This window comes from Haemaphysalis longicornis, unplaced genomic scaffold (genome assembly GCF_048455015.1).
Source record: "Haemaphysalis longicornis isolate Haplotype H1 unplaced genomic scaffold, Haemaphysalis longicornis Haplotype H1 scaffold_10, whole genome shotgun sequence".
Taxonomy (NCBI): domain Eukaryota; kingdom Metazoa; phylum Arthropoda; class Arachnida; order Ixodida; family Ixodidae; genus Haemaphysalis; species Haemaphysalis longicornis.
In genome coordinates, this window is record NW_027526204.1 from 74380974 (window position 1) to 74395584 (window position 14611).

The 14611-nt window shown below is 46.1% G+C and overlaps 2 long non-coding RNA genes and 1 other non-coding gene across 3 annotated transcripts; 2 read left to right on the forward strand and 1 right to left on the reverse strand.

Annotated features, from left to right (window-relative positions):
* The first annotated feature begins 1206 nt into the window (after nucleotides 1–1206).
* LOC144157798 (uncharacterized) lies at nucleotides 1207–4130 on the forward strand. Its single transcript, XR_013319862.1, has 2 exons — nucleotides 1207–1331; nucleotides 2733–4130. It is a non-coding gene; the product is annotated as an uncharacterized LOC144157798 (long non-coding RNA).
* A 707-nt stretch (nucleotides 4131–4837) lies between these two features.
* Nucleotides 4838–4910, reverse strand: Trnat-ggu (transfer RNA threonine (anticodon GGU)). The gene has a single exon. It is a non-coding gene; the product is annotated as a tRNA-Thr (tRNA).
* A 6361-nt stretch (nucleotides 4911–11271) lies between these two features.
* On the forward strand, nucleotides 11272–14189 carry LOC144157799 (uncharacterized). The gene is made up of 2 exons (XR_013319863.1): nucleotides 11272–11390; nucleotides 12791–14189. It is a non-coding gene; the product is annotated as an uncharacterized LOC144157799 (long non-coding RNA).
* Nucleotides 14190–14611: the final 422 nt, after the last annotated feature.

Genomic DNA, 14611 nt, shown 5'->3' on the forward strand with positions numbered 1-14611 from the left:
TGAAACAGATCAAGAATTTGGAAAGAAAGAAAGAAAGCGAAGAAAAAATGCCCGCCAGGTGGGATCGGAACCCACGACCTCCAGAATACCGGTCTGGTGCGATAACCACTACGCTACCGGCGGGGGGATTTTCTCCCCCGCTTTCTGGGGTAGTTATGTCAATGTAATTTTGTTCCTGTGCTTGGGGGTGGTAGCCAGCGCCACTCTGACTTCTCGGGGTGAAGGGGCCCTTCCTTTTAATCCCCGCGCCGTGACTCGAGTGTCTACGACATGTCGAGAGTGGTCAACCAGCGTTGAACCCTCTTAAGCTCCCTATGGCACCAAGACTGCCAGAACAGAGGCCCTCGCTATGCATGTAGCGAATCAGAATAGGAAATGAGGGACTCGTAGAAATAACAGAGAAATAAGGATTGGCAGTCAAGAAGACCTCGGAAAGCAAAGGGGAGGTTGTGGTAGGCCATTGAAACAGATCAAGAATTTGGAAAGAAAGAAAGAAAGCGAAGAAAAAATGCCCGCCAGGTGGGATCCGAACCCACGACCTCCAGAATTCTTCGCTTTCTTTCTTTCTTTCCAAATTCTTGATCTGTTTCAATGGCCTACCACAACCTCCCCTTTGCTTTCCGAGGTCTTCTTGACTGCCAATCCTTATTTCTCTGTTATATATATATATATATATATATATATATAGAGAGAGAGAGAGAGAGAGAACATCGGAAAGCAAAGGGGAGCATGTGGTAGGTCATTCAAACAGATAAAGAATTTGCAAACAAAGAAAGTGGAGAAAAAATGCCCGCCAGGTGGGATCCGAACCAACGACCTCCAGAATACCGGTCTGGTGCGATAACCACTACGCTACCGGCGGGGCGATTTTCCCCTCCACTTTGTAGGGTATTTATATTAATTTATTTTTGTTTCCTGTGCTTGGGGGTGGTAGCCAGTGCATAGAGAAATAAAAAAATTAGAAGAGTGGACACACGGGCTTATCGCGGCCGAGTGGCCTGACTCGCGCGCCGTCCGGCAGTCGTCGCAAGTGGTAAAAAACTATATATTTAAAATTAAGCTAACACACAATATTATACTTTTAAAATTTTATTACACATTAGACTACACATTTTTATTTGTGTAATAAGTTGAATGGCTGTCAATGTAAAATTTTGTGGCTTCTTTGCGCCAAGCCTGGCCAAGCCGCCAAGCCGCAAGCGCAAGCCGACATTTGGCTCTTTCGGCAGCGTTTGCACGTGCGTTTCTGCAGCCTCGTGCTAACCTCTGTTGTTGAGAAGGAAACGCCTAGCGCTTTATTTGCGACATCGGTTTTTCATCCTGAACGAAAGGTGAGACTTTCTTTTTTAAAGTGCTGGTGTGGCGTATCATATTTACGTTTCCTTGTACTGCAAACGCTTCGAGCACTGCGTACCCTCAGGGAATCAGGCATAGCTAGTGCTGCGTCTTTAAGATAAGCGCTTTGGAAACGCCCCGGAAAGGCGTAAGACACCATTTTTTAGCTGGGCGTAATTCTATTTTAGGCTGGTTGTGCCGTTTTATCTAGCGCTGAGGTATGCCAGCGGTACGCGCCCGTCGTCGCACGTAGCGTTTACGTGCCGCAAACGACGGCTGTGAGTTTCGGAAGTGGCCGGCCGGCCGGTGGTCCGTAGGCGAAGCAGGCGTTGTGCGCTGTCGCTGCACTGAATTACGTGAGCCGCAGGCTGCGTTGTATTATACTAGCTAGCCATTGCTAGCTTGGCCAACTGTTACTGCTATTATGGCCGTGATTCGCTGCAAAGCCGTCCGGGCTAACGTACACGGCGAAGAGCCGTATCTGCATTAATTTGGCTTATCTGGGCATAACCAGCAGCCGTACACTCATCGTAAGTTTTACACATGGGTGCATACCAAGCTGTCTGCGTACAAAGCGAACCCGCTCGCCGACGCCGATAACGCGCGCTCGTCGCTTCGCTTTGGCGCGCCAGGTACGGTAAAAACGCGTCTTTCGTCGGCAGATAACAGCTTTGCTCGAGGCGGGGTGAGTGCGCAGTGCATTGAAACCTTCAAATTTGGTCTTCGTTCTACATCGTATATCAATTCCGGTATCGCAGGCATTGCATACAACTGTTCCACACTTGCCGTTTTTTCAAGCGTTTGCTCCCTTTTCTCTGGTCATATTTTGGCTAGTTTCATTAAACACGTATTGCGCAGATTGCACCTATTCAGTCGGAACTGTGTGTTTCTTGTCATATCTTTTTAAGGCATGGCCTTTGGCGGTCAGTAGTACTCAGTACGACGCTCACTGCTGCTTGCCATGGTGCCCACACAGCGCCCAAATATAGTTTCGCCAGGTGCCCGTTCTCGGGATGCGTTTCTTTCGCGAGCCCGTGGGGCAACAGGTTTGTTTAACGTTCAGCTCGCTCTCGCTCTTCGTCCTGATTTTACAAAAAAAGACACAGGGATTCAGGCTATGTGAGCAGCGTTATCATTCTTGTTAACCCAAACAATGGGTGAATTGCATTAAGAATGTGCCTAACCAGTGTTGCGAAATTACAAAGTCCCATATTTTAAGTGTTGCTAATAGCTTGACCGCATGATTGCTGAATAGAATAAGAGAACTTGTGTTTCAAATAGGTGGCATGCACTGGAGGCAATACTTGAATACTAGTTGCAGTGAAATTTATAGACTATTCGCATATCATCTGTCATTGCAAGCAGTTTGTGTACTATATCACCTATCACCTGTGCAGGTCTACAGGTGCCCTCAAGACAGAGCCAACCAGCCAGCTGCATTCGTCATACCAAACATGGTGCAAGCACTTCATGAATCGTGCCCTCACAGGACTCACAAAAGTGGCCGTGCCAACTGTTCTCCCAGAGTTATTCAGTTGTATTGATGACTGCCTGCAATGCTTCTTGCTACCTTATTGATGCTTCTAATGGATACCGCAAGTGTATTCCATCTATTGAACCTTGCCATTAGCACCTAAAATCTAACGCAAGTCTCGGCACTCAATAAGGCGTGACCACTGAAAAGACTATCGTTGACTCAAGGAACAAACGGTTTTTTATCACTGACATGCCTCATATCATTAAAACCACTAACAACAGCGTATACAGTCTCCAAACTCCACTCGCAAGTTATTGTTGCTGCTAGTTGTAATATTGTGAAACAGTACATTCACAAAAACCCTTTTACATTATGAAGACTGCCAGGGTAAGAGGTCATGCTAAATGTCGTTTGTCACCATACGTGCTGCCTGTTGTCGGACTGGCCTAGATGAAGAGAACCATGTTGGGACCTACGTTGTCAAATGCTTATGGGATCCTGTAATGTGCCACCATTGTCTCATACACGAGAAGCATATAGTGCTTCCCTGTTTCTTACATTAGACTGTTCGTATTGACAGCGGAAGGCATGAATTTGTGTGCCTTAATCGAGCCTGGAACCTGCCGGTTGACTACGTGCACGTACCTAAAATATCCCCGCCTGGCCCTTTGCCTTTACAGGGAAGGGAACGCTTTCGGAAGGTAACCCGGCTTCTTGGGAAAATGCACCCTTGCAAGGAACCAATAGGAAGTTGATTTTTTTCCTCTTTACCTTTTGCGTGTGCATCTCCACATAAATGGGATTTCGGTTCAGTTACTGCTACTGATTTGAAGTTGCCCCGAGGCAATAGATCTCATTAGCGTTCATCAAATAAGCGAGGCCATCAAAGCCAAAGTTTTTCCCTTCTTTCATATCCTAACTGGAGAAATTGCCAGACTAAGAAAATTATCTGCGGAGATAGTGGTTGTAAACAGTTGCAAGCATCCGAGTGTCTAGATTATGTTATGGTTGATATTTTTGTATGACTGCAACAGCGCACAGAGTGTGAGGGTGTCGTAGATACAAGTAAACCTGTGGATGGCTGAGTTTCTGGATTTTCTGCATTTTCAATTACCGTGGAGAAAAAATCCTGTGTGTGGTTGTGATACCTTTACTTGTGCATTTTTTTTTCATTCCTGGAAACGTATTTTCCTCTCACTACTGTGTATTGTCTCTGTTGTGTATTACTCACTGTTTATTATTATATGTGTGTTGCAAAGAATGATGACAATTTGAACTTGTTCCGTTTAGTGCCATGCAATAAATATTTCTTCATTTATGGTGTCTTTTTTATCTGGTTCGGCAACATGTGAACACGCGACAGAATTCTTAACCAAGTGTGAGTGGTACTGTAAATTGCAATTTCACGTTTTCAGAAAAAGGTTTTTTTTTGGTAAAAGCATACGGGCACTAAGCCTGAGAATGATATATTCAAATAAACACTAATTATTGCATGAAAGCGTCCGAATACCGTACCGATGCCCGTCGCTGTGAGCAGCGCTTTGCAGTCCTTCAAACTACCCGCCAAAATCGGTGTCCGCGAAACCGAAACCGAAAGTGAACGTACGAAAGTATGGTTAGTAGTTTGGCTCTCCGTCCGCTCGGTGCGCTACACTACAGTACAGTCATTCGGCCGCAGGGCTCTATGGGAGTGTCCACTCTTACCAGTATTTCTTTCTCTATGGCCAGTGCCACTCGGACTACCTTCTTTTTAATCCCCGCGCCGTGACTCGAGTGTCTACGACATGTCGAGAGTGGTCAACCAGCGTTGAACCCTCTTAAGCTCCCTATGGCACCAAGACTGCCAGAACAGAGGCCCTCGCTATGCATGTAGCGAATCAGAATAGGAAATGAGGGACTCGTAGAAATAACAGAGAAATAAGGAGTGGCAGTCAAGAAGACCTCCGAAAGCAAAGGGGAGGTTGTGGTAGGCCATTGAAACAGATCAAGGATTTGGAAAGAAAGAAAGAAAGCGAAGAAAAAATGCCCGCCAGGTGGGATCCGAACCCACGACCTCCAGAATACCAGTCTGGTGCGATAACCACTACGCTACCGGCGGGGGTATTTTCTCCCCCGCTTTCTGGGGTAGTTATGTCAATGTAATTTTGTTCCTGTGCTTGGGGGTGGTAGCCAGCGCCACTCTGACTTCTCGGGGTGAAGGGGACTTTCTTTTTAATCCCCGCGCCGTGACTCGAGTGTCTACGACATGTCGAGAGTGGTCAACCAGCGTTGAACCCTCTTAAGCTCCCTATGGCACCAAGACTGCCAGAACAGAGGCCCTCGCTATGCATGTAGCGAATCAGAATAGGAAATGAGGGACTCGTAGAAATAACAGAGAAATAAGGATTGGCAGTCAAGAAGACCTCGGAAAGCAAAGGGGAGGTTGTGGTAGGCCTTTGAAACAGATCAAGAATTTGGAAAGAAAGAAAGAAAGCGAAGAAAAAATGCCCGCCAGGTGGGATCCGAACCCACGACCTCCAGAATTCTTCGCTTTCTTTCTTTCTTTCCAAATTCTTGATCTGTTTCAATGGCCTACCACAACCTCCCCTTTCCTTTCCGAGGTCTTCTTGACTGCCAATCCTTATTTCTCTGTTATATATATATATATATATATATAGAGAGAGAGAGAGAGAGAGAACATCGGAAAGCAAAGGGGAGCATGTGGTAGGTCATTCAAACAGATAAAGAATTTGCAAACAAAGAAAGTTTAGAAAAAATGCCCGCCAGGTGGGATCCGAACCAACGACCTCCAGAATACCGGTCTGGTGCGATAACCACTACGCTATGGCGGGGCGATTTTCCCCTCCACTTTGTAGGGTATTTATATTAAGGTATTTTTGTTTCCTGTGCTTGGGGGTGGTAGCCAGTGCATAGAGAAATAAAAAAATTAGAAGAGTGGACACACGGGCTTATCGCGGCCGAGTGGCCTGACTCGCGCGCCGTCCGGCAGTCGGCGCAAGTGGTAAAAAACTATATATTTAAAATTAAGCTAACACACAATATTATACTTTTAAAATTTTATTACACATTAGACTACACATTTTTATTTGTGTAATAAGTTGAATGGCTGTCAATGTAAAATTTTGTGGCTTCTTTGCGCCAAGCCTGGCCAAGCCGCCAAGCCGCAAGCGCAAGCCGACATTTGGCTCTTTCGGCAGCGTTTGCACGTGCGTTTCTGCAGCCTCGTGCTAACCTCTGTTGTTGAGAAGGAAACGCCTAGCGCTTTATTTGCGACATCGGTTTTTCATCCTGAACGAAAGGTGAGACTTTCTTTTTTAAAGTGCTGGTGTGGCGTATCATATTTACGTTTCCTTGTACTGCAAACGCTTCGAGCACTGCGTAACCTCAGGGAATCAGGCATAGCTAGTGCTGCGTCTTTAAGATAAGCGCTTTGGAAACGCCCCGGAAAGGCGTAAGACACCATTTTTTAGCTGGGCATAATTCTATTTTAGGCTGGTTGTGCCGTTTTCTAGCGCTGAGGTATGCCAGCGGTACGCGCCCGTCGTCGCACGTAGCGTTTACGTGCCGCAAACGACGGCTGTGAGTTTCGGAAGTGGCCGGCCGGCCGGTGGTCCGTAGGCGAAGCAGGCGTTGTGCGCTGTCGCTGCACTGAATTACGTGAGCCGCAGGCTGCGTTGTATTATACTAGCTAGCCATTGCTAGCTTGGCCAACTGTTACTGCTATTATGGCCGTGATGCGCTGCAAAGCCGTCCGGGCTAACGTACACGGCGAAGTAGCCGTATCTGCATTAATTTGGCTTATCTGGGCATAACCAGCAGCCGTACACTCATCGTAAGTTTTACACATGGGTGCATACCAAGCTGTCTGCGTACAAAGCGAACCCGCTCGCCGACGCCGATAACGCGCGCTCGTCGCTTCGCTTTGGCGCGCCAGGTACGGTAAAAACGCGTCTTTCGTCGGCAGATAACAGCTTTGCTCGAGGCGGGGTGAGTGCGCAGTGCATTGAAACCTTCAAATTTGGTCTTCGTTCTACATCGTATATCAATTCCGGTATCGCAGGCATTGCATACAACTGTTCCACACTTGCCGTTTTTTCAAGCGTTTGCTCCCTTTTCTCTGGTCATATTTTGGCTAGTTTCATTAAACACGTATTGCGCAGATTGCACCTATTCAGTCGGAACTGTGTGTTTCTTGTCATATCTTTTTAAGGCATGGCCTTTGGCGGTCAGTAGTACTCAGTACGACGCTCACTGCTGCTTGCCATGGTGCCCACACAGCGCCCAAATATAGTTTCGCCAGGTGCCCGTTCTCGGGATGCGTTTCTTTCGCGAGCCCGTGGGGCAACAGGTTTGTTTAACGTTCAGCTCGCTCTCGCTCTTCGTCCTGATTTTACAAAAAAAGACACAGGGATTCAGGCTATGTGAGCAGCGTTATCATTCTTGTTAACCCAAACAATAGGTGAATTGCATTAAGAATGTGCCTAACCAGTGTTGCGAAATTACAAAGTCCCATATTTTAAGTGTTGCTAATAGCTTGACCGCATGATTGCTGAATAGAATAAGAGAACTTGTGTTTCAAATAGGTGGCATGCACTGGAGGCAATACTTGAATACTAGTTGCAGTGAAATTTATAGACTATTCGCATATCATCTGTCATTGCAAGCAGTTTGTGTACTATATCACCTATCACCTGTGCAGGTCTACAGGTGCCCTCAAGACAGAGCCAACCAGCCAGCTGCATTCGTCATACCAAACATGGTGCAAGCACTTCATGAATCGTGCCCTCACAGGACTCACAAAAGTGGCCGTGCCAACTGTTCTCCCAGAGTTATTCAGTTGTATTGATGACTGCCTGCAATGCTTCTTGCTACCTTATTGATGCTTCTAATGGATACCGCAAGTGTATTCCATCTATTGAACCTTGCCATTAGCACCTAAAACCTAACGCAAGTCTCGGCACTCAATAAGGCGTGACCACTGAAAAGACTATCGTTGACTCAAGGAACAAACGGTTTTTTATCACTGACATGCCTCATATCATTAAAACCACTAACAACAGCGTATACAGTCTCCAAACTCCACTCGCAAGTTATTGTTGCTGCTAGTTGTAATATTGTGAAACAGTACATTCACAAAAACCCTTTTACATTATGAAGACTGCCAGGGTAAGAGGTCATGCTAAATGTCGTTTGTCACCATACGTGCTGCCTGTTGTCGGACTGGCCTAGATGAAGAGAACCATGTTGGGACCTACGTTGTCAAATGCTTATGGGATCCTGTAATGTGCCACCATTGTCTCATACACGAGAAGCATATAGTGCTTCCCTGTTTCTTACATTAGACTGTTCGTATTGACAGCGGAAGGCATGAATTTGTGTGCCTTAATCGAGCCTGGAACCTGCCGGTTGACTACGTGCACGTACCTAAAATATCCCCGCCTGGCCCTTTGCCTTTACTGGGAAGGGAACGCTTTCGGAAGGTAACCCGGCTTCTTGGGAAAATGCACCCTTGCAAGGAACCAATAGGAAGTTGATTTTTTTCCTCTTAACCTTTTGCGTGTGCATCTCCACATAAATGGGATTTCGGTTCAGTTACTGCTACTGATTTGAAGTTGCCCCGAGGCAATAGATCTCATTAGCGTTCATCAAATAAGCGAGGCCATCAAAGCCAAAGTTTTTCCCTTCTTTCATATCCTAACTGGAGAAATTGCCAGACTAAGAAAATTATCTGCGGAGATAGTGGTTGTAAACAGTTGCAAGCATCCGAGTGTCTAGATTATGTTATGGTTGATATTTTTGTATGACTACAACAGCGCACAGAGTGCGAGGGTGTCGTAGATACAAGTAAACCTGTGGATGGCTGAGTTTCTGGATTTTCTGCATTTTCAATTACCATGGAGAAAAAATCCTGTGTGTGGTTGTGATACCTTTACTTGTGCATTTTTTTTTCATTCCTGGAAACGTATTTTCCTCTCACTACTGTGTATTGTCTCTGTTGTGTATTACTCACTGTTTATTATTATATGTGTGTTGCAAAGAATGATGACAATTTGAACTTGTTCCGTTTAGTGCCATGCAATAAATATTTCTTCATTTATGGTGTGTCTCTTTTATCTGGTTCGGCAACATGTGAACACGCGACAGAATTCTTAACCAAGTGTGAGTGGTACTGTAAATTGCAATTTCACGTTTTCAGAAAAAGGTTTTTTTTTTGTAAAAGCATACGGGCACTAAGCCTGAGAATGATATATTCAAATAAACACTAATTATTGCATGAAAGCGTCCGAATACCGTACCGATGCCCGTCGCTGTGAGCAGCGCTTTGCAGTCCTTCAAACTACCCGCCAAAATCGGTGTCCGCGAAACCGAAACCGAAAGTGAACGTACGAAAGTATGGTTAGTAGTTTGGCTCTCCGTCCGCTCGGTGCGCTACACTACACTACAGTCATTCGGCCGCAGGGCTCTATGGGAGTGTCCACTCTTACCAGTATTTCTTTCTCTATGGCCAGTGCCACTCGGACTACCTTCTTTTTAATCCCCGCGCCGTGACTCGAGTGTCTACGACATGTCGAGAGTGGTCAACCAGCGTTGAACCCTCTTAAGCTCCCTATGGCACCAAGACTGCCAGAACAGAGGCCCTCGCTATGCATGTAGCGAATCAGAATAGGAAATGAGGGACTCGTAGAAATAACAGAGAAATAAGGATTGGCAGTCAAGAAGACCTCGGAAAGCAAAGGGGAGGTTGTGGTAGGCCATTGAAACAGATCAAGGATTTGGAAAGAAAGAAAGAAAGCGAAGAAAAAATGCCCGCCAGGTGGGATCCGAACCCACGAACCCCAGAATACCGGTCTGGTGCGATAACCACTACGCTACCGGCGGGGGTATTTTCTCCCCCGCTTTCTGGGGTAGTTATGTCAATGTAATTTTGTTCCTGTGCTTGGGGGTGGTAGCCAGCGCCACTCTGACTTCTCGGGGTGAAGGGGACCTTCTTTTTAATCCCCGCGCCGTGACTCGAGTGTCTACGACATGTCGAGAGTGGTCAACCAGCGTTGAACCCTCTTAAGCTCCCTATGGCACCAAGACTGCCAGAACAGAGGCCCTCGCTATGCATGTAGCGAATCAGAATAGGAAATGAGGGACTCGTAGAAATAACAGAGAAATAAGGATTGGCAGTCAAGAAGACCTCGGAAAGCAAAGGGGAGGTTGTGGTAGGCCATTGAAACAGATCAAGAATTTGGAAAGAAAGAAAGAAAGCGAAGAAAAAATGCCCGCCAGGTGGGATCGGAACCCACGACCTCCAGAATACCGGTCTGGTGCGATAACCACTACGCTACCGGCGGGGGGATTTTCTCCCCCGCTTTCTGGGGTAGTTATGTCAATGTAATTTTGTTCCTGTGCTTGGGGGTGGTAGCCAGCGCCACTCTGACTTCTCGGGGTGAAGGGGCCCTTCTTTTTAATCCCCGCGCCGTGACTCGAGTGTCTACGACATGTCGAGAGTGGTCAACCAGCGTTGAACCCTCTTAAGCTCCCTATGGCACCAAGACTGCCAGAACAGAGGCCCTCGCTATGCATGTAGCGAATCAGAATAGGAAATGAGGGACTCGTAGAAATAACAGAGAAATAAGGATTGGCAGTCAAGAAGACCTCGGAAAGCAAAGGGGAGGTTGTGGTAGGCCATTGAAACAGATCAAGAATTTGGAAAGAAAGAAAGAAAGCGAAGAAAAAATGCCCGCCAGGTGGGATCCGAACCCACGACCTCCAGAATTCTTCGCTTTCTTTCTTTCTTTCCAAATTCTTGATCTGTTTCAATGGCCTACCACAACCTCCCCTTTGCTTTCCGAGGTCTTCTTGACAGCCAATCCTTATTTCTCTGTTATATATATATATATATATATATATATATATATATATATATATATATAGAGAGAGAGAGAGAGAGAGAGAGAGAGAGAGAACATCGGAAAGCAAAGGGGAGCATGTGGTAGGTCATTCAAACAGATAAAGAATTTGCAAACAAAGAAAGTGGAGAAAAAATGCCCGCCAGGTGGGATCCGAACCAACGACCTCCAGAATACCGGTCTGGTGCGATAACCACTACGCTACTGGCGGGGCGATTTTCCCCTCCACTTTCTAGGGTATTTATATTAAGGTATTTTTGTTTCCTGTGCTTGGGGGTGGTAGCCAGTGCATAGAGAAATAAAAAAATTAGAAGAGTGGACACACGGGCTTATCGCTGCCGAGTGGCCTGACTCGCGCGCCGTCCGGCAGTCGGCGCAAGTGGTAAAAAACTATATATTTAAAATTAAGCTAACACACAATATTATACTTTTAAAATTTTATTACACATTAGACTACACATTTTTATTTGTGTAATAAGTTGAATGGCTGTCAATGTAAAATTTTGTGGCTTCTTTGCGCCAAGCCTGGCCAAGCCGCCAAGCCGCAAGCGCAAGCCGACATTTGGCTCTTTCGGCAGCGTTTGCACGTGCGTTTCTGCAGCCTCGTGCTAACCTCTGTTGTTGAGAAGGAAACGCCTAGCGCTTTATTTGCGACATCGGTTTTTCATCCTGAACGAAAGGTGAGACTTTCTTTTTTAAAGTGCTGGTGTGGCGTATCATATTTACGTTTCCTTGTACTGCAAACGCTTCGAGCACTGCGTAACCTCAGGGAATCAGGCATAGCTAGTGCTGCGTCTTTAAGATAAGCGCTTTGGAAACGCCCCGGAAAGGCGTAAGACACCATTTTTTAGCTGGGCATAATTCTATTTTAGGCTGGTTGTGCCGTTTTCTAGCGCTGAGGTATGCCAGCGGTACGCGCCCGTCGTCGCACGTAGCGTTTACGTGCCGCAAACGACGGCTGTGAGTTTCGGAAGTGGCCGGCCGGCCGGTGGTCCGTAGGCGAAGCAGGCGTTGTGCGCTGTCGCTGCACTGAATTACGTGAGCCGCAGGCTGCGTTGTATTATACTAGCTAGCCATTGCTAGCTTGGCCAACTGTTACTGCTATTATGGCCGTGATGCGCTGCAAAGCCGTCCGGGCTAACGTACACGGCGAAGTAGCCGTATCTGCATTAATTTGGCTTATCTGGGCATAACCAGCAGCCGTACACTCATCGTAAGTTTTACACATGGGTGCATACCAAGCTGTCTGCGTACAAAGCGAACCCGCTCGCCGACGCCGATAACGCGCGCTCGTCGCTTCGCTTTGGCGCGCCAGGTACGGTAAAAACGCGTCTTTCGTCGGCAGATAACAGCTTTGCTCGAGGCGGGGTGAGTGCGCAGTGCATTGAAACCTTCAAATTTGGTCTTCGTTCTACATCGTATATCAATTCCGGTATCGCAGGCATTGCATACAACTGTTCCACACTTGCCGTTTTTTCAAGCGTTTGCTCCCTTTTCTCTGGTCATATTTTGGCTAGTTTCATTAAACACGTATTGCGCAGATTGCACCTATTCAGTCGGAACTGTGTGTTTCTTGTCATATCTTTTTAAGGCATGGCCTTTGGCGGTCAGTAGTACTCAGTACGACGCTCACTGCTGCTTGCCATGGTGCCCACACAGCGCCCAAATATAGTTTCGCCAGGTGCCCGTTCTCGGGATGCGTTTCTTTCGCGAGCCCGTGGGGCAACAGGTTTGTTTAACGTTCAGCTCGCTCTCGCTCTTCGTCCTGATTTTACAAAAAAAGACACAGGGATTCAGGCTATGTGAGCAGCGTTATCATTCTTGTTAACCCAAACAATAGGTGAATTGCATTAAGAATGTGCCTAACCAGTGTTGCGAAATTACAAAGTCCCATATTTTAAGTGTTGCTAATAGCTTGACCGCATGATTGCTGAATAGAATAAGAGAACTTGTGTTTCAAATAGGTGGCATGCACTGGAGGCAATACTTGAATACTAGTTGCAGTGAAATTTATAGACTATTCGCATATCATCTGTCATTGCAAGCAGTTTGTGTACTATATCACCTATCACCTGTGCAGGTCTACAGGTGCCCTCAAGACAGAGCCAACCAGCCAGCTGCATTCGTCATACCAAACATGGTGCAAGCACTTCATGAATCGTGCCCTCACAGGACTCACAAAAGTGGCCGTGCCAACTGTTCTCCCAGAGTTATTCAGTTGTATTGATGACTGCCTGCAATGCTTCTTGCTACCTTATTGATGCTTCTAATGGATACCGCAAGTGTATTCCATCTATTGAACCTTGCCATTAGCACCTAAAACCTAACGCAAGTCTCGGCACTCAATAAGGCGTGACCACTGAAAAGACTATCGTTGACTCAAGGAACAAACGGTTTTTTATCACTGACATGCCTCATATCATTAAAACCACTAACAACAGCGTATACAGTCTCCAAACTCCACTCGCAAGTTATTGTTGCTGCTAGTTGTAATATTGTGAAACAGTACATTCACAAAAACCCTTTTACATTATGAAGACTGCCAGGGTAAGAGGTCATGCTAAATGTCGTTTGTCACCATACGTGCTGCCTGTTGTCGGACTGGCCTAGATGAAGAGAACCATGTTGGGACCTACGTTGTCAAATGCTTATGGGATCCTGTAATGTGCCACCATTGTCTCATACACGAGAAGCATATAGTGCTTCCCTGTTTCTTACATTAGACTGTTCGTATTGACAGCGGAAGGCATGAATTTGTGTGCCTTAATAGAGCCTGGAACCTGCCGGTTGACTACGTGCACGTACCTAAAATATCCCCGCCTGGCCCTTTGCCTTTACTGGGAAGGGAACGCTTTCGGAAGGTAACCCGGCTTCTTGGGAAAATGCACCCTTGCAAGGAACCAATAGGAAGTTGATTTTTTTCCTCTTAACCTTTTGCGTGTGCATCTCCACATAAATGGGATTTCGGTTCAGTTACTGCTACTGATTTGAAGTTGCCCCGAGGCAATAGATCTCATTAGCGTTCATCAAATAAGCGAGGCCATCAAAGCCAAAGTTTTTCCCTTCTTTCATATCCTAACTGGAGAAATTGCCAGACTAAGAAAATTATCTGCGGAGATAGTGGTTGTAAACAGTTGCAAGCATCCGAGTGTCTAGATTATGTTATGGTTGATATTTTTGTATGACTACAACAGCGCACAGAGTGCGAGGGTGTCGTAGATACAAGTAAACCTGTGGATGGCTGAGTTTCTGGATTTTCTGCATTTTCAATTACCATGGAGAAAAAATCCTGTGTGTGGTTGTGATACCTTTACTTGTGCATTTTTTTTTTCATTCCTGGAAACGTATTTTCCTCTCACTACTGTGTATTGTCTCTGTTGTGTATTACTCACTGTTTATTATTATATGTGTGTTGCAAAGAATGATGACAATTTGAACTTGTTCCGTTTAGTGCCATGCAATAAATATTTCTTCATTTATGGTGTGTCTCTTTTATCTGGTTCGGCAACATGTGAACACGCGACAGAATTCTTAACCAAGTGTGAGTGGTACTGTAAATTGCAATTTCACGTTTTCAGAAAAAGGTTTTTTTTTGTAAAAGCATACGGGCACTAAGCCTGAGAATGATATATTCAAATAAACACTAATTATTGCATGAAAGCGTCCGAATACCGTACCGATGCCCGTCGCTGTGAGCAGCGCTTTGCAGTCCTTCAAACTACCCGCCAAAATCGGTGTCCGCGAAACCGAAACCGAAAGTGAACGTACGAAAGTATGGTTAGTAGTTTGGCTCTCCGTCCGCTCGGTGCGCTACACTACACTACAGTCATTCGGCCGCAGGGCTCTATGGGAGTGTCCACTCTTACCAGTATTTCTTTCTCTATGGCCAGTGCCACTCGGA